This window comes from Canis lupus, chromosome 13 (genome assembly GCF_003254725.2).
Source record: "Canis lupus dingo isolate Sandy chromosome 13, ASM325472v2, whole genome shotgun sequence".
In the NCBI taxonomy this organism is placed as follows: Eukaryota; Metazoa; Chordata; class Mammalia; order Carnivora; family Canidae; genus Canis; species Canis lupus.
The window spans coordinates 23,626,660-23,653,896 of NC_064255.1; the positions used below are offsets into that span (position 1 = coordinate 23,626,660).

Consider the following 27,237-nt stretch of genomic DNA (forward strand, 5'->3'; position numbering starts at 1 on the left):
TAGACATATTTAATAACCAGCCTGCCATGGCTACTGCTCATTCGTAATGGACTCCCACCAGCCGTAACGCCTCCGCCAGGTGGCCAGACCAGTTGACTATGCCCTGCCTTTTGTTTCTTCCTTCAGGCCCCAAATTTTATCCGCTCATCCCTCATTTTGCAGCTGCCTGCCAGCAGCTCCAGGATCTTGAGCAGGCTCTATTAAACCCCCTGAGCCTTAGTTAATGAACCCGTCCAATGGAGATGTAAAACTAACATCCATTTTTCAGGGTTGATCTGGCAATTCGGTGACGCCGAAAAGCTACTCTCACCACGGCTGGCACGTCACAGGCTTATGGTTCCTGTGACCACACGGCCTCGTTTGCCAGGGACAATCTGGTCTATGCCTGCTGTCCTGGTGTAATTATTCACAGCATCCCCTTTCACTCTCGAAATGGTCCTGGTTTGGACCATAGATCACATACTTGCTCTCTGTTCTCTTCCCCTGTCTTGATGGCTGGAGTCTCTCTGCCTCCGGCCAGTGACAGCCTGTGTGGAGGAAAAACACGGGATCCGCTCTGAGTTCTCGTCCCAGCATTGCCACCAAGCGCGATGTGGACAAGCGGCCTCCCCTGAGCTTCTGTTGCCCCAGCTGTGGGCACAATGCCACCCACCCCCTGCAGGCGCGGCTCTGCGTTGGTCTGGGCTGCGCCCCCGAGGCCTGGCAAGCAGCAGGTGCTTAGCTGGGTAGATGCCCCAGTGACGGGGCCTTAGCTGGGACTCCTGCCCCTGCTTCCCACGCACAGGGATCCCCAGTCCCTGAATCAGGGCCAGCATGTGCCTGTGGTCCGTGCTCCTGAGGCGCCCCAAGCCAGGCGAGGCAGGAGAGAAGGCTCCAGGCACAGGGCCCGGCTTGGGTCCAGTTGCTCCCGACGGTTACCCCGACCTCTCTGAGTGCTCACTCCTCCAGCCTCAGGCTGAGAGATTGGCCAAGTTGGTCTCTCAAGCTGCTGCCCATCCGAGCTGCGTCTCTAGCTTCGGGTGCCACATATTATAATGCGCTTAGGGACACCAAGACCCTGGTTTGGATGCCGACTCTGCCTCCCAGTGACGGTAGAACCTCGGGCAAGTCACTTAACCTCTCAGACCACCATTTTCTCAAGGGCACTTAACATCTGTCCCTCCTGCCAGGCTCTGCTGGTGACAGGAATGCCGCTGCCAACCCCTCTCCGCCTGACATCTCTCCGCCTGGGGAGGGAGGGCAGGACCAGGTGTCCTCAAGAGGTGGGTGAGAACCTGGTCACCCATCCCCTCACCGTGTCTGAGTCCAGAGAGGTGTGGTTTGTGGCCTAAGGAAGATGTAGAATGCAACCTACCAAGAGGGGAAGGTTCAACAAAAAAAATGCCCCTGAAAGTGCCAAATGTGGACACAAAGTAGGGCCAGCCCCACTGGTGATGTTCCTAATTTCAGGACACACGTTTCCTGAGCACCTACTAGGTGCCAGCAGTGGCACATACGTGGCTCCATTTCATCTTTAGCACGACTCTGAGAAGTGAGCCTTATCACTCCCACTTCAGGAGGAAGCTTAGAGGGCTTGCCTTGCTCAGGGAGCTCACACTTGTTCTCAGCTGAGGGGAGACTGTCACCTTCCCCATCTGGGGTGTGCGGGACCTCGTGCCCCTGTTCCTCCCTGCCACTGGGGACGGCTCCTCCTTCCGTCCTCCCCATGTCCTGAGCTTTGCCTCCCACCTGCTTCTCAGGGATGCTTTGAAGATGGTTGAGAGTGTGCTTTCCCAGAGCTCCCAAGGCCTCCTGGGGCCTCACCTGGGCAGTGTGTTATTAGCTAAGGCACAATGACAGCCGCACAGCAGCCTTAATGAATGCTCTCCGAACATCCTGTCACCGAGGCCGGAGGCAGGCATCATTAGCTCCATTTTAGAGATGGGAAAGCTGAGGCAGGGATCATCATTTGTGACCTGCCCACAGTGTCACGATGAGTCAGTGGAGGCCTGATGCAGCCCTTCTCGCCGTTCGTTCTCCTTCCTTCCCGAGGAAAGGAGGGTGAGAAAGAAGAATTGCCAACCATGGGAACTTCTGGCCTTTCCTTAGAGAGGCTGGGGGGGGGGGGGGGGCCCAGCTTGGCAGGGCCGGGCCCTAGGCTGGAGCAGAGACAAACGAGGAGGAGTCCGGAGCCCCCTCCCTCCCTGGACACCAGCCCCCCACCTTCTCCAGCTGTTATGTTGAGACTCAGACCATGGCCAAGGTGGTGCTTGTGTGTGTGTGTGTGTGTCCCGGTTCTAGCCTGCAAGGGACGAAACTGATAGGGAGGAGGGAGGTGGCGAGGAGGGCAAAGGACTCACATTTGTTCAGTGCCTTTCATGTTCTCTGTACTTTACGTGCAGTTTGCCATCTCATTCCCATTCTACCGATGAGGCAACTGAGGCCCAAGGGCGTAAGCAATTCATTTCAATTGCACAACAGGTGAGAGGCAAAGTTGAGATTCCAACCAAGGCTCATCTGGCTGGAAAGCTGTTGTTTTGGAAGTAGCCCACCCTGCCCTTTTGGAATTCCTCCGGGAGAGGTGTGGCCTACGCATCTCGGTGTGCACACACACACAGTGTGCGTGAGTGTGCACTGGTGCCGATCATACGGGGCCTGCGTCCAGATGGGCTGTCTTTGCTTTAGTCGGCTCTGCTTTTACTACCTTGAAATTCTTATTCATTTTTGAAAAAGGGGCCCTGCACTTTCGTTTTGCCCCGGGCCCTGCAAATTCAAATTCTGTGGCTAGTCCTGGGTCTATGCCCCAAAGGCTGTAAGATATGATGCTTCTTCTTCTTTTTTAAAGATTTTATTTATTTATTCATGAGAGACACAGAGAGACGCAGAGACACAAGCAGAGGGAGAAGCAGGCTCCCTGCGGGGAGCCCGATGTAGGACCTGATCCCGGGACCCCAGGACCACGACCTGAGCTGAAGGGAGGTGCTCTATCTCTGAGCCATTCAGGTGCCCCAAGACGAGATGCTTCTAAGTTGCCAAGGGTCTTAGGCCAGTCACCTCAGCCCAGAGTCCCCATCTGCACCACAAGGAGTCTGGGGGGGAAAGGGCCAGGTCAGGCTCGCATCAGTCACAGGCCCTGAGCCCCAAGGGCCTAGTGAGGACCCTGACGGAGGGAGGTCCTGGGGTTCTACCTGGAGAGACCTGGTATAGGTAGAATTTTTGAGTGATTGAGAGATGCTGGAGAGCAAAGAAAGCGGACCAGGAGGCCTCTGTGCTGCTGCAGGGTGGTGGAGGGCCCGGGTCTAGCTCTTAGTTGAGGAAGTTGCTGAGAAATCGTTGACCTGTAAAATTCTGATTCTTTGATGTCCAGGACGGCAAGGGAGGGGTGGCCACATTTTCGTTCAAAAAAACACACTTGGACTACTTCCAGAAGAGACTGTGGCCAAAGTTGAAACTGTAGGGGAGGCTCTGATGCCCTGAGCACATCCCTGCAGTCTGTCTCTGTTTTTCCCTGCAGTTGTGGGGACTGGAGGGTTCTGGGTGAGTTCTGACACTTGTTCACAGCTTCCCACCTCAGGCACCAGACACACAACTCTGATTTTCTGCCTCAGGCCCAGCTCTCCAGAGCTGGAGAGCCCATTCAGCCTTGTTCAAGGGTAGCCCAGAAGTCATAGGTCCTATAAGAATCTAGCTCCTGTGAGGGCAACTTCAAGAGCACACAATTTTATAGACTGTTCTTTCCTTCTCAGACGTAAGCCCCTCATTCCTGTTTCTTGGGGTCATCTCCTAAGTAATCTGTGCAAACCCTAATGTTTATCTCAGGCTCTGTGTTTGGAGGACACATGCAGTTGAGTTACTTACAGTGACTCCCTCTTCTGGATTGACCTTTTGGATTGACCTTCTTGGTGTTTCCTCCTTTGGATTGACCTTCAGAAGCTGACACCTGATCTGTTGTATCTCCTTGAGCATGGTAAGCCTTTCATCTTCCAGGAGGGGGAGATTTCGGGCAACAGCCAAACGTGATCCAGAGTGAAGCTTGGGCCTGAGGTAGGTGACCAATCATGCCTGGTGTGGAATAGCTGCTGGCGCGGAGGCCAGAGTAGAAGACTGGCTTTTGCCAAGACTTGGCTTCAAATCTGATTTTGGTTGTGTCCTTTGCTGTGTGATTTTAGGCCAGTGACTTTGCTTTTCTGGGCTTCATGGGCTTCATCTGTAAAATGAAGGGCAGTTGCACCCGGCTCCCAGATTTGCTGTGAGGATCGGGCATCTTTGTGAGATCATTTTGTGGTCGCTGAACAGCTATACACGCAAGGGTTCTGACTGGTTGAAAACAAGATGGTGACAGTAGAGAGTTTGGGGCCGGTAAACTGTGAAGACTAGTGGCCCATGGGAGTCTGAACACATTTGATCAGTGGGAGCATCACCAGAAAGGCCTCCCCAGGGATGCCTGGGTGGCTCAGCAGTTGAGCATCTGCCTTCGGCCCAGGGTGTGATCCTGGGGTCCTGGGATCGAGTCCTGCATCAGGCTCCTTGCAGAGAGCCTACTTCTCCCTCTGCCTGCGTCTCTGCTTCTCTCTGTGTGTCTCTCATCAATCAATAAATAAAATCATTAAAAAAAAAAGAGAGAGAGAGAGAGAAAGGCCTCCCCAAAGGGCTTCTGGGTGGGGACCACCGTTTTCTGGTTGTGGTCACCCTGGTGTGCGGGTTACGAAGCAGTCCTTGGTCCTCCCTGGGCATACCTTGGAGATACTCTCCTACAGAGGAATGGTCTCTACAGAGGAATGGTCTCTGTTCCGAGCTTGTTCTGTGGGCGTTCATGAGCTGGTCCTTGAGGAGAAACACATGACCCCAGGGCTTGGCAGACAGTTGGTACAGTGGCCTGGTGGGTGTGGGCTGGGGGCACTGGTGTCAGTGTATACCCTGTGCTGGGACCCTCAATCATCCGACAAATATATTTATTGAGCAATTGCTGTGTCCAGTCACTGTGTGGGTGCGGGGTGCACAGCAGAAAGCCCCGGCCGTTTGGGGAGCACATTCTAATGGGAAGAAAAGCTGATTAACAAACACGGACATGAGATCAGGTGGTCTTCTGAGGGAGCACAAAGTGAGGGGAGGAGCTGGAGGGCCACAGAGGGCTGCTGGCTTAGAATCATGAAAGACGGGATGAGCACTGGGTGTTATTCTGTACGTTGGCAAATTGAACACCAATAAAAAATAAATTTATTATATATAAAAAAAAAAGAATCATGAAAGATTTGGGGTAAAGTCAGGGGCGACGGGGCATACAAAGGCCCGGACGTGGGAGAGAGAACAGAGAGGAGGCGACGTCAGAGAGAACGCGGAGAGGTGACAAAGCGGGGGGAGGCCGGCTCATGCAGGACCTCATAGGTCAAGGCAAAGTTCTAGTCCAATCTTTGCACGAGCTGCTGTGTGACCTTGGATAAGTCCCTTTTGCTCTCTGGGCCAATTCTTCTCAAATGCAAAGTGAGGGCTTGGCAAGTAGGTTCCAACTCTACTTTGAAGACCCACCCCAGCTGATCGATGGGGCCCGAGCATCCACGTTCATCCCACCCTCCCTCCCCGCCCCCCAGGTGCCAGAATCCAAAAAGCCACCGGCCTAGGTCTTGGGGGGCCAGCCGCAGGAGCTCCCCATGGGCACAGTCCATCCCTCCGTCTACACTGCTGCCGGTTTTCCTAAGCCCAGACCGGCTCCGGGCCCGGCCAGCAGCCAGCCTCCCCACCAACCTCGAGCGCGCAGCGGAGCAGGGCAGCCCCCCAGACCCTGGTTCCAGCCGGGACCCCAGGCTGTGAGGGCAGCGGGCAGCGGCCCCGGGGGCGCGGGGAGATTCTGTTTACGGTGCACATTTCACTTCTACAGGAGCCGCACAGCTGCGATCTTGCCTCAGAGCATTGCCAACAACGGGGGGCGGCCTTCACCCCGCCTGCCAGTTTCCCAAGTTCCTCTTTTGGGCATGTGCCTGTCCCTCTGCGTTCCCGTGGCTGCGTGGAAGTGGACCGAGGCCCAGAGGGTGAGTAAGAGGGGAAGCCCCTGCGCCGCGAGGCTCCCAGCGGCTCCGGGATTGTGTAAGGCCTATTTCTGAGGCGGTTGCAGACCAGGCGATGAATCATAGCAAACACACATGGCCCTGGCGGGGGACAGTCCTTCCTCCTGCTGCTGTGGAAAGAGGAGCTTCTGAAAATGAATCAGCAGCAGCCGAACCCCCGGGCCCGTGGGAGGAGGATGAGGGTGCGAATTACACATTTCCAAAGTATTGGGGTGCGGCCTGGGCGCGGGGGCTGCGGGGACTCCGGCTGTTGGCTTCCTCAGTGACTCAAAGGGCCTCCCTCACCCACTCGAGCCCACCACCCGGAACCCGGTGACACCCCATCATGGAACAGAGTCCCATGCGCTGGCCGGAGGCTGAGGGAGGTCAGGTCTGGGGAAGTGCGGCCTGGGGGAGTTGCCCGTCGGGGACCTACGGGCCTTGAATCCAGAAGTCTCCAGAGACCTGCCCTTGACGGAGTGGCCCTGGGTGAGAAAGCCCTGACTGTGTGGCGAAGGCCCGGACCACTGCTCTTAGGCAGAGGGGAGGCCTCTGCTGCTGGCCCAGCTCCCAGGCGTGTGAGCGGGAGGGCTGAGTGGTGGTTGGGAGCCCTCCGACTCTGGAATTGGACAAGACTGGGTTTGAGGTGGAAATCCACTGTGGCCATGTGGAACAAGTGCGGGGGGCAGCCGGAACCCGCCTTCTGGGTGGTAAACTCAGGAAATAATATCTGCCTGGTGAGACTGTTATTAGGAATACATAGGGATGGGGCACCTGGCTGGCTCAGCGGTTGAGCATCTTGCCTCCGGCTCGAGGCATGATCCCGGGGTCCTGGGATCGAGCCCCACATCGGGAGCCTGGTTCTCCCTCTGCCTGTGTCTCTGCTCTCTATCTCTCATGAACAAATAAATAAAATCTCTAACACACACACACACACACACACACACACGCACACACACACACACACACAGGGGTTGCATGAGGCAGCAGGATATACATGCTAAGAACCCTGGGTGGCGCCTCGGTTTGGCGCCTGCCTTTGGCCCAGGGCGCGATCCTGGAGACCCGGGATCGAGTCCCACATCGGGCTCTCGGTGCATGAAGCCTGCTTCTCCCTCTGCCTATGTCTCTGCCTCTCTCTCTCTGTGACTATCATAAATAAATAAAAATTAAAAAAAAAATCTCAAAGAACCCAGATTCTAGAGCCAAAGGTTGCAATCCTTGCTCTGTCACTCTCTAGCTGTGTGTCTTTAGGCAGGTTACTTAACTGTTCTGTGCCCCAGTTTTCTCTTCTTTAAATGGGGACGATATAATAGCACCTGCCTCATAGAATGGATAAATAAGCTAATATAAATGAAATTGAAAAAAGGATGCCTGGTACATAATGAGCTGTCGGTGAGTGCTAGCCACTGTTCTATAAACTGAGTATCTTTGCAAGTTATCATGCATAGATTAATGACCGCCAGAGCTCAAGGAGGAATGGTTGTCATCATTGTCGTTGTTATTTTTTTTTTTTTTCCTGGAGAGCTGGAGTGGATTTGGATAAAAGCTGGGGCCAGAGTTGGCATTAGAGAGAAGCAAATCTGAAATCAGAAACAAACAATCCTACAATGTGTATGAAACTGTGAAAGACCCTAAACAGCCAAAACAATCTTGAGAAAGAAGAACAAAGCTGGAGGTATCATGCTCCCTGATTTGAAACCGTACTACCAAGTCATAGTAATTAAAAGAGCGTGATATTGGCATAAAAACAAACACATAGATCAATGACACCAAATAGAGAGCCCAGAATAAACCCACACGTATATGGTCAATTAATTTACAGCAAAGGAGCCAAGAATATACGGTGGGGAAAGGGTAATCTCTTCAATAAATGATGTTAGGAAAACTGGGCAGTCACAGGCAAAAGAATGAGACTGGACCACTATCTTACACCATACAGAAAAAATTAACTCAAAATGGATCAGGGGCGCCTGGGTGGCTCAGTCAGTTAAGCATCTGCCTTCAGCTCCAGTTATGATCTTGGGGTCCTGGGTCCAGCCTTGCATCTGGCTCCCTGCTCAGAGAGGGAGTCTGCTTTTCTCTCTTCCTCTGCCCTTTCCCCCACCCCCAGCTCATACTCTCTTCCTCCCTCCCTCTCTCCCAAATAAATAAAATCTTAGAAAAAATAGATCAAAAACTTGAATATGAGATCTGAAACCATAAGCCTCCTGGAAGAAAACATAGGTGGTCAGCTGCTTGACATGGGTCTTGGTGAAGATTTTTTTATGAATCTAACACCAAAAGTAAAAGCAATTAAAGCAAAAATAAACAAGTGGAACTACATCAAACTCAAAATCTCCTGCACACCAAAGGAGACCATCAACAAAACATAAAGGTAACAGATGCGATGGGAAAAAATGTTTGCAAATCATGTATTTGGTAAGGGGTTAATATCCAAAATATGTAAAGAATTCATACAATTCAAAAGGAAAATAATACTCAGCCATTAAAAATGACAAATATTCACCATTTGCTTTGACATGGATGGAACTGGAGGGTATCATGCTGAGTGAAATAAGTCAATCAGAGAAGGACAAACATTATATGGTCTCATTCATTTGGGGAATATAAAAAATAGTGAAAGGGAATAAAGGGGAAAGGAGAAAAAATGAGTGGGAAATATCAGAAAGGGAGACAGAACATGAGAGACTCCTAACTCTGGGAAACGAACAAGGGGTGATGGAAAGGGAGGTGGGCAGGGGGTGGGGGTGACTGGGTGATGGGCACTTGATGGGATGAGCACTGGGTGTTATGCTATATGTTGGCAAATTGAACTCCAATAAAAAAAAAAGGAAAATAATAAAAAAAACACAAAAACCCCCAAACACATAAAAAAAAAAAACCCAAACCCCAAACCCCACCCTAAACAATATTAAAAAATGGGCAGAGGATCCAAATAGACATTTTTCCAAAGACACACAGATGGCCACCAGACACATGAAAAGATGCTCAGTATCACTTAGCATCAGGGAAATGCAAATAAAAACCGCAATGAGCTATCATCTCACACCTGTTGGAACGGCTAGCATCAAAAAGACAAGAAATAACAAGTGTTGGCAAGGGTGTGGAAAAGGGTACCATTTGCTGTGTTGGTGGGAATGTAAATTGGTGCAGCCACTGTGGAAAACACTATGGAGGTTCCCCAAAGAATTAAAAATAGAACTACTCTAAGATCCAGCAATTCTTCTTCTGGGTATTTATCTGAAGAGAACAAACACTCATTTGAAAAGACATATGCATCCCCATGTGCACTGCAGAATTATTTACACCAGGCAGGAAAAGGAACCAACCTAAGTGTCCATCAATGGATGAATAGATACAGAAATTGTATAACACAATATTATCTAGCCAAAGAAAGAAGAAAGTCTTGCCATTTACTACAACATAGGTGGAGCTTGAGGGCATTATGCTAAGTGAAATGAGTCAGAGAGAGGGACAAATACTGTGTGCTCTCTCTTGAATGTGGGATCTTAAAACCCAACCCAACCCAAACCAAACTAAACCCAAGCTTATAGATACAGAAGATTGATTGGCAGTTGCAAGAGGTGGGGGTGGGGTGGGGGGGAGGTGGGAAAAATGGGTAAACCTTTTGTTGTGTTTCTTTTTTTAGTTTAAATAAATTGAATATATATATTTATTTTTTATTATTATTATTATTATTATTATTATTATTATTATTATTTTAATCTGAAGTCAGGATGATAGTGGAAGTTGGACGTTGGGCCTCCTTTATAATTCTGTTTGGTTTGGTCCAAAGCAGAAGGAGACTTTGCTTAGCTGGACAGAGGGAGGAAGATAAGGGGGGAAAGTCTGCCTTGGAGGAGACTGGAGTCCCAGGGTGACCCTGTTTATCTGCTTGCAAAGATGGAATGAATGACTTCCGCAGATTGCCCAATCCATATCGTGCAGAGAAGACCCCTGGAGATACCCTAGCAGACCGCCTGGCCCCACAGAAGAATCAGGCTGCTCTGGTTGAGATGAGACTTTCCACTTAACACATTTGTCAGAACAACACTCTTTATTGGGCAATAGCTGAAAATTCGAGAGATTTGTTCCCTTACAGACGTGCTGTTGGTAGGGTACGAGGTTCTAGCTGGTAGCTCTCCTATGCATAAGCCTTACAGCTGGGCTTGAGGTTAACCTAATTTCTATAACCGGAATGTCCTAATAGAGTGGTTCTCACCCTCGGCTGCAAATTTGGATCACATAGAGAGCTGTAAAGAATAATGGTGCCTGGGCCCCACCCCAGCCTAATTGAATCTGAATGGGTAGATCCAGACATTGCATGATTTAAGAGCTCCCCAGATGGTGCCAGCGTGTATGGGGGATTGAAAAGCCATGGCTCCACTCCATCCTACTGTTCTGAATTTAGTTTCGTTCTCCTTTCTTTCATCCTGAGCTACCTGCCCCTCCCTACACCATTCTACCCTGGCTCACTCCACTCCATCTTCCCCCTTTTATGTTCTACTCTCCTCCACTTGGTTCTACTGTGGTCCATTCTCTTTGCATACATTCCAACAAGATTGGTTCGGTGAACGGTTCAGTCGTTCAAATAGTATTTATTGAACGCCTGCTGTATACCAGATATCGATCTAGGAAGGGCAGGCAACAGCAGGAAGCTGGCAAAGACAAAGTTCCTGCTCTCATGGGATTAGAAGAGGAAGACAGAAATAAGCCAATATATAGAGAATGTTTACAAATGGAGATTAGAAAAATAAATCAAGGAAAGGGGTGTGAGAGTTGATGGGTGGCCAGAGAAGGTGACATGTGAGCAGAGATCTGAATGACGTGAAGGAGCTGCGATAAGGTTATGTGATGATAAAGCATTCCAGAAAAAGAAAAGAAATTATGAAGGCCTGAGCAGGGAGCATGCTGAGCACATTTTCTTCCAGTTCAGTCTACCCCACACATTACATCTTATCCTGTTATTGATTGTCCACCCTATCCCAACCCCTTAAGTGCTCTGCTATTTTATTATGTTCAGTCCTAACTAGTTTCTTTTGACTCAGCTTAACCAACTAGGTTACTAGGCTAATATGAGGTAACAGGTGGAGGTACAATAAATGCTAATCCGGAGGTATGCTGATAAAGGCAGTGCTGTCTCATCGGGCTCAGCTCAAATCTGGACAGTTGTTCGACAGTTTTAGCCATCTGTTAAAACCGTGTGCAGTTTTATTTATTTATTTGTTTGCTTGTTTATTTATTTTAAAGATTTTATTTATTTGACGGAGAGAGAGAGAGAGAGCACATGTCAGAGCACAAGCAGGGGGAGAGGCAGAGGCAGATCAAGAAACAGGCTCTGCAGGGAGCCTGACAGGGGACTTGATCCCAGGATGCTGGGATCATGACCTGAGCCAAATTCAGATGCTTAACCGACTAAGCCACTCAGGCTCCCCCACTTCCCCCATGTCCAGTTTTAGAGAAAAAACAGAAATTGATTGCCTCACATCTATTTCCCCACCTGTAGTCCTACTGATTTCATAGGCTTTTCATTTGATGATATACTCCAAATATAGGGCCTCACTAGGCCTCAGAAACCCATCAGGATATTGAAATTATATTTTCTTATCTCCTTTTCTTACCTGCCACAATGTCTGAAATTGCCTTCTTTGGGTCACTCAGTTAGAGACCTTTTAGAGATGATCATGTCCAAGAGGGATCAGGTGTCCAGTTATTTTTCATTAGGATCCCTTGGAATCATACATAGGCTGAGATCTTGAGTGAATAGGATGTGGGACAGGTGTCTTAGTGTGCCTGGGCTTCTATGACAAAATGCCACAGACTGGGGTGGCTTAAACAACAGACATTCACTTCTCAGAGTTCTGGAGACTCATAGTCTAAGATCAAGGTGCTGGCAGATTTGGTGCCTGGTGAGAGCTCTCTTCCTGGCTTGTAGACAGCTGTCTTCTTGCTGTCTCCTCACATAGTGGAGAGAGAAAGAGCTCTGGTCTCCCTAGCTCTTTTTAAAAGGACCCTAATCCCATCACGGGGGCCTCACCTTTATGAACTCACCTAAATCTAACCACCTTCCAAAGTCCCCGTATACTGATACCATCACACTAGGGATTAGGACTTGAACATATGAATATTGGGAAGGGGGAAACATTTAGTCCATAAGAATAGGCAAGGTTTTATTGAGAAGAGAGGAACTAATAGGAAAAGATCTAGTAAAGTAAGGGGCATCACGATATATGTGTGTATCCCAGGATAGTAAAAAGGGCATTGAGGCCAAAGAGATGGAGTGAACACATGAGTACATCACTGTTCTATCAACTGGCATCTTATGTGGCAATTTTAAGACCTGTCTGCAAGTTCATTGACACATCTGCCATTGAAGGGTGTCCCTTCCTCTTAAATCTGAACTGGCTTAGTGCAGTAAAATGCAGTAGAGGTTTTTTGCATGACTTCCATAGACTAGGTCATAAAATAAAAACTAGGCCCCTATAGAGGGGCACCTGGATGGCTCAGTGGTTGAGCATCTGCCTTTGGCTCAGGTCATGATCCCAGGGTCCTGGAATCAAGTCCCACATTGGGCTCCTCGCAGGGATCCTGCTTCTCCCTCTGCCTATGTCTCTGCCTCTCTCTCTGTCTCTCATGAATAAATAAATAAGATCTTAAAAAAAAAAGCCTATGGAGCTTCTGCTTGGTCCTCTGGGGTCGCTTGCTCTAGAGAAGCTGGCTGGCATGTCACAAGTCCAAGTACCCTGACACCACCATGCTGGAGAGGCACATCTGAGCACCTAGCCAAAAACCGGCTTCCACTGCCAGCCATCTGGGCCTGGACTGGATGCGACTGAATAATCTTAGGTGTCCAGCCCCACTGAGCCTTCAGATGAGTGCAGCCCAAATCGGGATAGACTCCAATCTCATGCAAGGTCTCAGCAAGGACTGCCCAGCCCAGCCCTTTCTGAATTCTTGACTCACAGAATCCTGAGCAACATAAAATGGTGATTGTTTTACACTTCTAAGTATTGGGTAATTTATTTCATAGCAATAGTAGCCAGAACACCTTGTCCCCAGCCAGTTCTTTGTTGACTGTGTTTCTGGGCCAAATATCCAGAAAGATGACAACAGCAACACACAGTGGGCTGCCCTGGGGTAGTTGGAAGAGAGAAAGGGGAAGAAAAAGGGCTTATAGAGCAAAGAGCTTATGGACTTGGAAGTGATTTTAGAGAGTATCTTGCCCAATACCCTTCATTTGAAAGGCTAAGGGAAGTAAGTGACTTGTCCCAGGATCATATGCCAGCGACCCTGGGCTGGAAAACAAGTTCCCACACCTAGACCACTATTTTCCTTCTTCTGTTTTTCTCAGCCAATACAGGGCTGTAGGGATAGGGGTGGTAGGGAGTTTGGTTCTGGTTCCCTGGGTGGGTTTGGATTTCATTCATTCAACACCTTCCTAGACCTCCTGGAAGTGACTTCTCATAGAATTCCTTGCCTAGGATTCCTTGCCTGTGTGCATCTGGATCTTCCCCTGAACATCTTTTTTCTTTTTCTTTCTTTCTTTCTTTTTTTTTTTTGTACATTCACTGATTTCATATGTAAATATTTATAAGGTACTTCTCATAGTCCAAGAGCTGCACTGGGCTCCCTTGTTGAATCAGGTAAACACAGACCCCACCACTCTGATTGCCTCATTTGGAAGAAACAACTCTTGCCTTGAACCCCAGGCCTGTTGCCTTTACTCTGAATAAGATGCCATCTCTCTGTGTAATAATGGGGTTTATGACTCATCTCTGGAATCTAAGCTCCTCCAGGGCAGGATTAGTGTCCAATTTGTGGCTGCCTCTTCTAAAGCATGTGGCTCAGCACCTGACCCAGCTGCCTTTGTGAGGTTGTTAGTTCCCTGACGCTTTCAGATTGGGGGTGGGCGTCTAAAGTGTCAGAGGATTAGACAGGGGATCCTCACTCCTCCAACTGAGAGTGTCAGTTCCTCATGTGAGATCATAATGACACCTGACATTTGCGGGGTGCTTACGATGGCCTGGCATGCTGCTTTGGCTTTATGTATATATAATCCTCACATTCACCTTCTCTAGAAGTGGGTCTGGAAATCTTCAGGTTACAGGCTGGAATCAGAGGCTGAGAAATATGTTCGACTGGCCTCAGCTGGGAAGTAGCAGCTAATGAATTCAAACACAGGTTTATTTCTATGCCTGTAGTTTTCCAACTGGAAATTGCTCATTATTAGTGGGTCATGAAATCAATTTAGTGGATCATAATCAGCATTTGAAAGGGAAATAGAAGAGAAAACATGGGCATATTGTTTGTAGGATGCCCTAAGGATTAATTTTTGAAAATATTTTGTTTCAGATACACACATACACACTGGATACTGTGTGTGTTTGTGTGTGTGTGTGTGTTCTGTGTCATTATGCAAAACGCATTTCACAGTCAAAAATACTTGAAAGTCGCTGTTCTTAGGCTGTATTACCTCGAAGACACCAGTAACAACATTTTATTGAGTACCTACTGTGTGCTAGGAATTACTTCTGAAACTGTGAATAGTCCCTTCTCAGGAGAAGTGAAGTCACTTTGACAGTGCTTCCTGTCTTCTTTCCCTGTCCCACGGAATTCGCATCCCAGGCTGCCCACCCCCACCAGGGGGTGACAAGAGAGCTGCCCCAACAGTCTCCCAGTGAGGCCACCGTAGAAGGTGCTGGGCTGAGTCTGAAGGGCTCTCTCTCCAGGACGTGTCCTGGTACAGACAGCCAACCCTCTGTGTGCGACACGGCAGGCTGAGGTATGAAGGCTATGCATCATTGAGCTGCTTGGGGTCGGGCCCCCCATCCCCACACCTGCCCCAGCTGGGAGGTTACTCAATCTGCCAGGCCTCTCATTATTTCAGGGTGCATTTTTTCATTTCTTTCCCTTCTTGAAGCACACACACATTGACATAGATCCAAGATTGAATGCAGGCAGGTGATTGTAATAGGAGCCACAGATGAAGGGGAGACGAGAGGAAGCTCTTTCCCTGACTTTTCAAGTTGTGCATCAGAGAACATCAAGACAGACAGATTAGGTCTACCGCCCTGATTTTATAATGGGGAGACTGAGGCCCAGAGAGGGGAAGGCGTTTCCCAGACAGCAAAGCCATGATAGACTTAGACCAGTCGTTCTTCTTCAACTGGGTTCTATTGGTGGGTGATGGGATGCTGGCTATTGTCAACGCAGGGTGCCTTTGGATGAGCTCTCCCTCCAAGGCACCAGCATCGCCTGCAACAGAGGCTCTCCCTCAGTCTCATCTCCACCCTGCACGTCAGAGGAGGCAAGGTTCGGGGCAAGACAACTAAACTGTGGTCTGGGATTTACACACAACACACGGCCCCATGCAAAAAATATTAGGTTTTGCAAACCAACGCTAGTTAGCTTCTGCAGTTAAAGCAAAGGCAGAGTCACGGGAAAGATCTCCAGCTCTTATTCTGACTAGAAACACTTTGGCAGTATCCCTGGCTGGCACTCTCAGATAGCCCGTTCTGAGCCAGAACTTCTCAGATGAGAGCAGTGGGGAGCCTTTTCCTGGGCAGCTGTTGGCCAGGCACACAGACAGAATTGGCCCCCAGACAAATAGGACCTATATAGACCTGGGCTTGAGCAAACCCAGGGTGAGAAGGACCTACAGAATCTGAGTTGGAGGGAGTCTTGAGAGTGCATTACTCAGTGGTTCCCAAAATGTGTTCCATGGCACCTAGGGGTTCCCATCCCCCTCCCACCCACGCAGCTCTGCAGCAGGAGTATGGATTATGAGTCTCCCACTAAGGCTTGCCATAAACACCACACAGCACCTTGCTCCCTCAGATTTGCCTCTAATCCCATTGAGGCTGCCAGGGCTTAAGGCTCGAGTGCTTGGGCCATTTGTGCTGCAGGCAAGACCTGCTGCATAGCACCTTGCTCCTCTGGGCTCCATTCAAAGCTGGTAGGCTTTTGTGCTATTTGGGGATGGGCTTGGAGCAATATTCTTATATGTGGGATATACTAAATCTGGAACTGGAAGAGGCTTTCCAGGTGTTGTGCCTTCATCTTCACGGTGTGAGGTGCAAGACGTAATCATTTGCCTTCGATTTTGGAGGGGATATCCTGGCCTTTCCCAGAACCCATTAAAACTGATATGGACCCTAAATCTTCATGGGGTCTGTCTCCATCCTCCAGAGCGCTTGCTCTTATCAAGGTCTTATCGAGACCTCCAATGTACTTGTCACTTCTTACTCATTACTCATTAACAGGAAGTCATAGGAATGAGATATAGTCAACCAATGTAACATTCTGTGGAATGTCCAGTTCTCTTCAAGTTGTATTATGATGGGGAAGAGAAAAGTCAGTGTAGCCCTGGGGAAAGACTTACAAATGTACAGTGTTGTCCATTCCACATGAACGTGAGCTCTTTCTGGTCGTTCCTCCTGAGAGAGATGTAGAGGAACACACTCATCACCTCAGTGGCTATATCCATCCTGGGCTGGGTTAACCTACTCAGTAGACATACATTATATATAAATTATATAGTTAGAGCCACTGCTTGGTTGTGTTGACATCAGTGTCAGCCTCTAGATCCTTCTAGTCATTTTTCATGGCCAGACTGGCATCTAAAATGAAGACATGGTGGGAACTACTATTCCTGTATCTTTTAGATCTTTAAGGGTGGCATTAATCTCTGTCATGATGCAATATTGATTTCGATTCACTATCTCAGCTAGTGGGGGGTGGGTGGAGGCAGCTTCAGAAGTTTCTACTTGCCCTTCCCCACTGTGATAGCTCTTACCTCACAGGCCAGGGAAACAATATGGAAGTTCTGCCAACTGTCAAGTATTTTCCATTCCACTTGTAGCTTAAGTGGAAATGACTGCTGGTGAATGTGTAGACCTACTGTGAGCTGAGATTCCAGTTGCTACCTGGCTCCCAGACATTCTCATTCTAACAGGAGCCACGATAGTATTTTGGGTATCATGTATTAACTCATACCCTGTATCCAACAGTCCTCAAAATTGAAAATGGGCTGAGGTCTAGAAACTTGGCCAGAGATCCTGATCCTTGATTTATTCTGATTGTATAGATTGAGCAATTCTCTTGCTGGCTGGTCATCTAGCACGCCTTTAGGAATGTCGAGTTTTATTAACATCTCCATAGCTGGCTGTGGCTCAGGCCCCTAGCTGCCTCAGTGATTTTGTGGCTTATCACAATATTTGCCCTCATCTCGCTTCTGATAGGTAAGTGCCATCTGGCATCTATTATTTTGAGATCCTATCATTCTTATTCCTATCCGGGAAGCCTGGCAGACCCAGTGTTTTCTGGCTGAATAATAACAATGTGGCCTTAGTTAAGAGTTTGGCAGTTGGGGGGTGATGTGTGTGTGTGTGTGTGTGTGTGTAGGGGGTGTGTGTGTATCTCTTAGGGGCATCATCTTTAAGCTAGGTGGGAGAACTGGTGTTTACTAGAAGTCCTAGGCCACTTGTGCAGGCTTAGAGAGTTCTGGATGTTCTGGGGCTCCAAGGATGTTCTTGAGCCATCCACACTAATGTCCTTCTCCCAAGTCACAGGGCTCTCTGCTGCTTTCTAATTAAAGCGCGGAATTTAGCATAACAGAATTGCCAGGGTTGAGAATTTTCTGGTGATCTCTTACCCTTCCGGTGAAGGCTTCAGCCTTTTCTACCTACCACTGTATCAGCTGAGAGCTGTTCAGATCGTGCCAAAGAGCCCCTGTGACTTTGACACTGTGCCTTACGTGGGTGATTTTCATTGTCCTTCTTTAGAGCATTCATGGCATTCAGTGAGAGCCATCAGTTTTATTGTCATTATAATTGGTACCTCATCCAAGCCTCTCAAGAGCCTGGGATAGTGCACCCACCAGTTCATTCCCTTCCACAGATAATCCGTTCCAGTTTGCCACCAGGACAAGGCTTCATGTTTACACTCCGGGAGCTGTGCCCTTATCTCCCTCTCCCCGAATGCTGGAGTACTCACTGTCAGCCAGTCAGCAAATGGGCGATCCAGCTTCCCTAGAGCACCCCACTTCTTGTACCAAGTCCCTAAATTCAGACACTCTGGGAAATAGATTCTGGGACAGAAACTTGAATTCAGGGTGTTTAATGGGAAGTATTTTTGGGAAGAACACCTGCAAGGGAATTGAGAATGTGGGATTTAGCAGGAGAAGTGGAACTGGGACGTAGTCACAGCAGAAACCTTGGAGCTGTCCCACAGGGTGCTCTGAAGCTGAGCCGGCCCTGCAGGATTGTCCCCAGCTGAGCCCTTGGAACGTCTCTAATTGACCTGTAGGCTGCTTGCACGAAGGGGACATAATTCTGTGTAAGGTGGGCCCTTCTGTTAAGAGTAGTTCCTGTGGAGGGACAATCCCTGGATGAATGAGGACCTTGGTCCTCCTAAAAGAGATCTGGGCAGACACCACAGTGTAGTGATACAGCGGTGGTTCTCAAAGCGGGGTTCCCCAAGCCGGCAGCATCAGCATCACCTGGGAACTTGTTAGACGGACGTGCAAACTCGTGGGCCGCATCCCAGACCTGCTGACTTAGAATTGGGGTACAAGATCCAGCAGCCAGTGTTTTAACAAACCCTCCCATTTAGTTTGATGCAGTGGGAGTTTGAGTTCTGTAGTCTTACGGGGAGCAAGCTCTAGTGGATCATTTATGAAGGAAACGATCATGGAGAGTGTATGCCCAGCGATCACTATTTATAGACAGTTTCCTTGATCTATTCTAAAAACTGCGTGCATGTCAGGGACCAATGCATGAGGTCATCTGGCTCATTTGTTTTACCTGCTTGGGCCCCGTGGTGTTTCCCAAAAAGCCTTTGAGAGGGCTGTTTGGGAGGTCCTAAGGTTCCAGCAGCCTTCGGGAAGAACCTAAATCCCAAATAGCCCACTGGAAAGGGCATGGACATGGGCAGCAGGAGAACCTGGGTTTGGAGCCTGACTCCCCGGCTCCTCCTACCGTGTGACCCGAGGAGACCATCCATATTCCCTTTCTTCTTGGAAAAAGAATGGGTTTGATGTGGAGTGAAAGGAAATCATAATGCTAACTGTGAAAAATTCAGGCTCCACTTTCACTTGCAGGGTCCCAGGTTCTAGGTCTGCCCAGCTACAGCCACACGGTGAGGTGGTGGGCATGCCCCTTCCCATCACGGGCCTGTCCCCCGACCTACAGAGCAGAAGGGTATGGATCTTGACAGATCCTGAGATTCCTTGCGTGTCCTACTGTCCGGGTGCCTGTGTTTGGGAGTCATACTGGTCACCCTCGTCCCCCAGGCTTTTGGGGCTCCAGGAAGGGAAGGAGCTTCCAGGGTTCTTTCAAATCTTTCTTTGAATATAATCCAAGCTCCTGCGGTGGCCCAGGAGTCTCTTCTTTCGTGATCTGGTGTCTGGAGACTTTTCAGATCTTACCCTGCTCCTCATCCTTTGTGCTCCTGCCACGGTCACTTCCTCATCTCCCATCTTAAGGCCTCTGCATTTCTGATTCGTTCTCCTGGAACAGTCCACCCCAGCTCCTCACATGGCTGGCTCCTTCCCACCTGCTGGGTCTCAGCTCATGGTCACCTCCTCAGAGAAGCCTTCCTGAATCACTCCACTCAGCACGCACTCCCGGGACTCATTGCTGTCATATCAGCCCATCCTGTTTCCCTCCAAACACTTCTCATGATCCGAAGCTCTCTGGTTTTGCTTTGTTAGGAGTTTGCTTGGCTGTGCTAAGCCACGACAAGGTACAGCTCTGTGGGGCTGGGACCTCTGATCCGGCCTTCCTCGTGACAGTGTCTCCAGCTAATGCCCCTAGCACACAGTCAGTGCTCCAGAGCTCTCTCTGAATGGGTGAGAGAGTGGAGACACATTTCTGGGAACTCCGGCTGGAGCTCTCCCTGTCTCTCATCTCTGAGAAATGGGTTTCATCAGGCAGGCCCATTTCTTCACACCGCCGTGTTACTGCACCCACGGCTCCTGCCATCCAGCCTCAGGAGCTTATGGGACGAGCTGGCTGGGCTGGGCCTGGCTCTGGGGCTGTGCGTGCCCCCACCCAGCTCCTGGCTCCTGGTAGCCTCCTCGGGGCTCTGAGGCCCGGAGAGATATTGAGAGAGAGAGAGAGAGAGAGAGCGAGAGAGAGAGAGAGAGCAAAGAGAAAAAGAGGCTGGACTTGGCTTTGCCCTCTAACAAACCAGCAAACCAACACGCAGTATCTGGTTTTGAATTTCAGTGAGGATGTGTCAGCAGAGCCCGGGTTACGCCAGCCTGGGGTGGGTGGGGAGGGAGATGGAGGGGGTTATGTCACTGGTGAGGTGTGGTGGTGTAATGTAGGGTGACAACATGCGGCCCGGATGTGGTGTCAACAACAGGGGCAGGAGCCAGGCGGCTGGCTGGGAGGTGGGGAAGTGTTGGGGTGACCCCTCAGGGAAGGGAAGAGAACCGGTCATTTCCGGAGCAGGCCTACCAGGCGCCAGGTGCTTTCACATGAGAGTTCCATGAGGCAGGGCCCGTATTCCAGATGCCACTCGTACCTGTGAGGAAATCGAGTTTAAGAGTTGAAGTAACGTGCCCAGGATCCTGTGGCCCAGGAAGAGAGCGGGATACAGAGGCAGCCCTGTCCCAGCTTCGTTGCCTCTTCCTCTGGACTCCAGGTGGACGTTGTCCCTCAACTACTGCCTAGCCCTGTGAGGTCAGACAGGCTCCTCAACCTCTCGGTCTCAATTTTCTCAGTTGTGATGGGGGTGTCACTCCCTGACCCAGGTGGGGTGAGGGTTGAATGAATGGTGCTTTGAAGGCCTTCGAAGATGGACTGGTGCTCTGTGCTCCAGCCAATCTTCCTTCCTGGAAGTCCCAGGCCAGTGTGTATGTGTGTGTGTGTGTGGGGTGGGGGTGGCGGTGAGGAGCCCAGGAAAGAGGGAACGTAGTGGTGGGAGATGAGACATCCTCTGAGTGGAAGCTGCCTTTGGAGCCCCTGCCACTTTTGCTGGCAAAAGTGGGTGTTCTGTTTTCTGACTATCCCCAGGGACCAGGATCTGAGCAGGCTGGATGCCTTAGCAGGTAACACTTACCCCGCTGTGGGGGACACCCAGGTCCTTCCGCCTCCCACCTTCTCACTCTGTTGGCAATAAGAGCAGAGGGAGGTTGCAGGGGGAGCACTGGCCAACAGTCCAGACCAAAGGAATAGGATGGGGAGAGAGCACCCACCATGGACCAGGCCCTGGGCGAGGCACTTGAGATCTTCAGTCTCACTGACCTCACCTGAGATGTGAAGACCAAGGCAGTGTCATCCTTGCTCTCCTTGCTCTCCTTCTACTGACCAGCAAGATGAAGATGGAAAGGGTGAGGTCAGCCAACAGTCACATGTACTCCAGTGATCCAGCCGCGCTTGAACTCATGTCCACTAGGCAAACGCTCGCAGGGCTTCTGGCTCTGCTGCGATTGATCTGCTGTGTGGGCCAGTGCTTCTCCTCTTTGGGGCTTAATTCCTCCATCCATAAAACGAGCGAGTGGGATCAGAGGACCTCTAGGAGGCCTCACAGCTCTGACACTCCCTGGGCCGGCATCTTAGAAATTCTGGCCCAGTGCCTGCTTTGTTTTTTTTTTTTTTTTTTTTTTTTTTAATTTTTATTTATTTATGATAGTCACAGAGAGAGAGAGAGAGAGAGAGGCAGAGACTCAGGCAGAGGGAGAAGCAGGCTCCATGCACCGGGAGCCCGATGTGGGATTCGATCCCGGGTCTCCAGGATCGCGCCCTGGGCCAAAGGCAGGCGCCAAACCGCTGCGCCACCCAGGGATCCCCAGTGCCTGCTTTGTGAAGTTGTTTGTTTGCTTATCTTTCTTTTACTGCAGAGCTTGGAGGTCCTTTAGGGAGGACCCAAATGGCAGTACATGGCCCAGTTATGCTGGGACAAAGACTTGGTGTCATTTGGGGCAGTCTCTGGGTCTAAGAAGGACTCCCAGAATTCCCACTCCACTGAGCACATGGTATCTTTTTTTTTCCTCCATCCTCCCATTTAGCCAAGAGATGAGTGGTTTTTTTGTTTGTTTTTTAGAGATTTTTATTTATTTATTCATGAGAGACCCAGAGAGAGGCAGAGACATAGAGGGAGAAGCAGGGAGCCCGATGCAGGACTTGATCCCAGGATCCCGGCATCACACCCTGAGCCAAAGGCAGATGCTTAACCACGGAGCCACCCAGGTGCCGTGAGAGGAGTGTTTTTCCAGTTATTGTTTACTTTTTTTCAAGGGTGAATTACCCTCTCTTTCTCTCTCTCTTTTGAGTGTGGTAAAATAGACATAGCATAAAATTTACTTCTTTTTTTCTTTTTTCTTTTTTTTTTTTTTAGAGACAGAGCACACATGAGTGAGGTAAGGAGGGGCAGAAAGAAAGGGAGAGAGAGAATCTTAAGCAGGCTCCACGCCCAGCACGGAGCTCTGTCTCACAACCCTGAGATCATGACCTGGGCCAAAATCAAGTCAGGCACTTAATCTACTGAGCCACCTAGGCACCCCTAAAATTTACTATTTTAACCATCTTAAAGTGCACAGATCAGTGGCTTTAAGTACATTCACATTATTGTATAACCGCTACCACAATCCATCTCCAGACCTTTCTCATCATCCCAACTGAAACTCTGCATTATGCAGTAACTCCGTAATACGCTATCACAGCCGCCCCCCTACCCCCAGCTCCTGGTTGCAGTGCTTTTACATCAAGATTCCATGATACTCAAGAGTCCTCCAGGTTCAGGGGGAAGGAAATGACCCCAAATCTGACTGATTTCTAAAGGGTCAGGCACATCCGTAAGCACAGGGCAAGAGGATGTGTGTTAGGTTCCGTGGCTTGAGTAGCGCAGCACAATCTTGTAGCTCATCAATCTTAAGATATCTCTGCTCAAAAGGCATACCAAGTGTGTCCAGGTGCATCATTAATTTTCATTTATTTCTTTCCCAGGGGGATTTTCTCTTGCAATGTCACTCCTTCTGTTCTTTGGTTCTTGGAAGCATAGCTGGTGTTATGAGAGCGTTGGGCCACTGTGGCTCAGGAGACCCGCTTTCTAGTTCTGGCACTGCTTCTGACTGTATGATCTTGAGTAACCAGCATGGCATCTGGAAGCCTCACAAAGCCAAGTGGGACTAAGGACCCCCTCCTCTGTCAAGTGGGGTAAGAATATCAACCCTTTCAGGGCTGAGAGAATCAAATAAGGGACTTCGTGTAACGGGGTTAGGTGGAGTTCAAGTAAAAGCGAGAATGGATTCCAGCTCTGGGGTTAGCCCACTTCTTTCTTCTCATCTCAGGAAGATGCTCTGAGGCGGGTGGGGTGGCAATTTCTGACCCCTGAGGCTATGGGAGGCCCCAGAGCCCACAGGTTCTGGAGATGTCTCATGGGGAAGTTTTCCAAAAGTCAGAGCTGGTTGTCAGCCTCTCTTGTTACCCACCTTCCTCATGGGCTTGGGAGTTTGCCAATTTTAGGCAACATTTCTCTAATGCCTTTGAGGGATTGGATCCCCCAACCCAGGGACCTGCCAGCGTGGTGAGCTGTTTTTACCTATAACACTTCTGACTCCAACCTTGTGGGGTTTTTTTTTCCTGCCACAAACCAGTTCTCCAACTCTCAGACGGCATCTCAGACGGCAATCTGGTGTCCTACATTGACTCAATTTTGACACTAACTACCTGGAGTTGGTACCAGGCTCCACAGGTTTCAGGGCTCAGTCTCATAAGATTGTCATGAGTATTGAGGCCCTAGGTTATCCACACTGCCATCGACTTGGTTACAAAGTCAGAGGGTCCCCCCCACCTTCTCCTTTTCAGGTTTGATAATTTACTAGAATGGCTCACAAAACCCCAGGAAATGTTTTACTTACCTTTGTTGGTTTATTATAAAGGATACAAATGAACAACTAGATGAAGAGGTAAAATAAAGCAAGGTCTGGAGGGGCCTGGGCACAGGAGCTTCTGCCCTTGTGGAATTGGGATGCGCCACCCTCCGGACACATCAACGTGTTCACAACTCAGATGCTCTCTGAACCCTACTGTTTAGGAGTTTTTTATGGATGTTTCATAAGGTAGGCACAGTTGATTAAATCATAGACCTTTGGTGGGTGATTAACTCAATCTCTAGCCCCTCTCCCTTCCCCCAGGGTTGGAGGGTGGGGCTGAAAGTTCTAGGCTTCTACTCAAGATTGGCTCTTTCTAGTGACTAGTCCCCAGCCTGGAGCTATGTAGGAGCCCACCAAGATTCACTTCATTAGAACAAAAAGGCTCCCATCACCTTATCACCAAGAAATTCCAAATGCTTTGGGAAGCTCTGTGCTAGGGACAGAGATGAAAAATCTTTGTATGATCCTGCAGGGAGTGAGAAGAGCCCTACTCTGTCAAACACAAGGCTTAGCAAAATAGGGCTGGGATGTCATCCTATATCATGTTTCTTATTTAAACCACCATTCACCGAGGGTGTAAGCTACAGGGAGGCTGAGTTTTCACTCCCCTTCCCCATGTGTAAAACAGATGTATAAGTTAACAGTTGCTGCATAATGAATTACCTCAAAACAGTGGTCTAAAACAACAAACATTCATTACCTCACCATTTGTGTGGGTTTGGAATCCTTGGTGCAGCTTAGGTGGGTCCTCTAGCAGCTGCTAGAAAAGCGGGCCCCCTGAGTAGGGAGAGCCTCACAGGGCACTGGAGCTGGTGGGTTTTGGATGGATAGAGGGCAGAAGACGTGCTTAGGAAAGAAAGGAAACATTCATTCATCAAGTGTTTCCTATGTGCAAGATACACATATTCTTCTTTAATATCTACTATAGCTCTATGATATAGGCATGATTGTCTCCACTTTGTAGACGAAGCTCAAGTTCCAAGAGGGTGAGTGCCTTTTGATGAACCACCCAGCTTAGGATATGGAGAGCTGGATTTAAGACCAGGCCCATCCAACTCAAGAGTCAGAGCTCTTTTCACATGAAGAATCTTTGAAATTTGTAGGTCTCCATCAAGTGCTAGTTTTAGTACCATGCACTGCAAAAAAGGAGAATGTCTAATTATCCATCTGCTTATTTATTTGACAAATACTTAGAATTCTGACTATGTGTAGGACAATGTGTAGGGTTGGGGGCAGTGCAAGGATAGAGTCCATCATTTAGCCCCCTAGTCTTCCTCTAAGAAGTTGTGACTATTCATTATCCACCCCATTGGTCTATCCATCCATCCATCCATCCGTCCACCCACCCATTATCCATGTATTCATTTAATTGCTATTCTTTCCCCTCATGGATTCATTCAAGTGCTTAGACATTAATTCTTTTATTCGCTCACTCATGTATTCATTGTGATTCATTCTACTATTCTCTTGTTCCCTTCATTGACCTCTGTAGTGGCATGCTAATTCATTTACTCTCACATTCATTTATTTTTTTTCAATCGTTTACTCATAGAATGTGTATTAGGTCTTTCTAGACTCATCTGTGAGTTCCATAGAAAGACTGTTGTTGTCCTTGTCCTCCCTGATAAGCCAGTGAAGAAAAATCCTCTGTGGTATCCATCTTGCGGGAGCCACCAGGGAGCTGTGGAGGGCATGGGTGAGAGCGGCGGCCCACCCTCACTGTTCCCCAAGCTGGGGATCCTCTCAAGTGAGGCAGCCATATGCCCACAGAGAGTTGCCTGTTGCCACCTCCTGAGAAGTGATCAGTGGGACAAGTTGCCACTTTCAGCTGTCTTTCCTCCTTTCTCCTCAGGGAAGGCTCCCCTGAAGCTACTGGTCTTCCTGAGTCTGGTGGGGGTGGGGGGGTGAAAGGAGGTGGTGCTGAGGAGTGACTGGCAGCGTGAAGGCAATGTCCAGGGAGATATGAAGCCTGTTCTGTGAGGCTTATCTCAGGCCTGTGTGGCAACCAAAGACAGAAGCCACAATTGGAGGAGAAGCTGGCGATCTTATCAGCAACTGTTGTTTTTGTATTTATCTGGGGATAGGGGTGAGGCAGGGGGTGGGAATGGGATTGAGTTGTAGCAAAAGGAATTTAGATTAGACACCTGGAAGTACTTCCCAGCATCACTGCTGTAAGGTCAAAGGGAGATCCAGCAGCTGCCTTTTATCTCAATTCCTTGGTTCAATACTCATTATGCACAGGTGTTCAATAAATGCTTATTGAACACACAGGCCTAGGAGTCTGGAGACTTGGGGCAGCAGCCCTTCTCGTTCATTCCCATGGGGGCCATTGCATCTCTCTATTTCACTCCTTTCAGCCTCTGTGTCTTTATCAGCCTTGTAGGGATGTGGAGAGGATTAAATGCCGCAATATGTCAATGCCTGGCACCGTGGTACATCCTGGAGAAGTATCTGTGGCATCTGAATTCTGGAATCTCTGTGCCTCGTGGTAGTCTAATAAAAATAGATCCAATAAATCACTCACATGATTTAATTTATGGGGGCACAGAATGTTCACTCGTGTTGGTGAACAGCCAGCGGGTTTTGGAGTGAGACAGATCTGAGCAATATTTAAAGTTGGGTGTGGGGTGGAGAGTAGATTAGGGAGTGGGAGGGAGAATGGACTGGAAGAGTCAATGAAGAAGTCGGGAGGACACTTAACACAACTCCCAAGGGACGCCTGGGTGGCTCAGGGACGCCTGGGTGGCTCAGTGGTTAAGCATCTGCCTTCGGCTCAGGTCATGATCCTGGAGTCCTGGGATCAAGTCCCACATCAGGCCCCCTGCATGGACCCTGCTTCTCCCTCTGCCTGTGTCTCTGCTTCTCTCTCTCTCTCTCATGAATAAATAAATGAATCTTTTAAAAAACACACACACACACACACACACACACACACCTCCTGGCCTAGAGATAGGAGAGGTTTGGGAAGGGAAAAAATAGCCATTGAAGAATTTTAAATAGGAGAAACATGTTCAGATTTTGCTCTGGCTGTTAGGAGAGGATGCATTTGAGGGGGGTCAGAAGTGGATGCAAAGGGTTCAGTCTAAAGCAAGACGCTGTGATCAAGGGGGAAGCTCAACGTGAGCTGGGTCTTAGATGCCTGATTTCTTTGTGAATGGTGAGTGGGCGAAGTATTGGCAAGGGGATTAGAAATGGTTCTACCCGCTCTGCTATAATACTTTGACCAGAATGAACTGTGCACTCCTCTTGAAGAGGATTTTGTACTACAGATTCAAGGTCTTACTTGTCACCACTCTCTTTGATCCAGTAATTTCTCTGGAAGAGAGTGTAAAG

At 49.2% G+C, this 27,237-nt stretch overlaps 1 long non-coding RNA gene across 2 annotated transcripts; it reads left to right on the top strand.

Moving 5' to 3' along the window:
* Positions 1-13,823: 13,823 nt before the first annotated feature.
* On the top strand, positions 13,824-26,423 carry LOC112662397 (uncharacterized). Of its 2 annotated transcripts, none has more exons than XR_007401553.1 (5): positions 13,824-13,896; positions 17,110-17,263; positions 22,976-23,185; positions 23,911-24,090; positions 26,262-26,423. It is a non-coding gene; the product is annotated as an uncharacterized LOC112662397 (long non-coding RNA). The 2 variants fall into 2 exon arrangements; XR_007401552.1 differs by having other exon boundaries at positions 26,280-26,423.
* Positions 26,424-27,237: the final 814 nt, after the last annotated feature.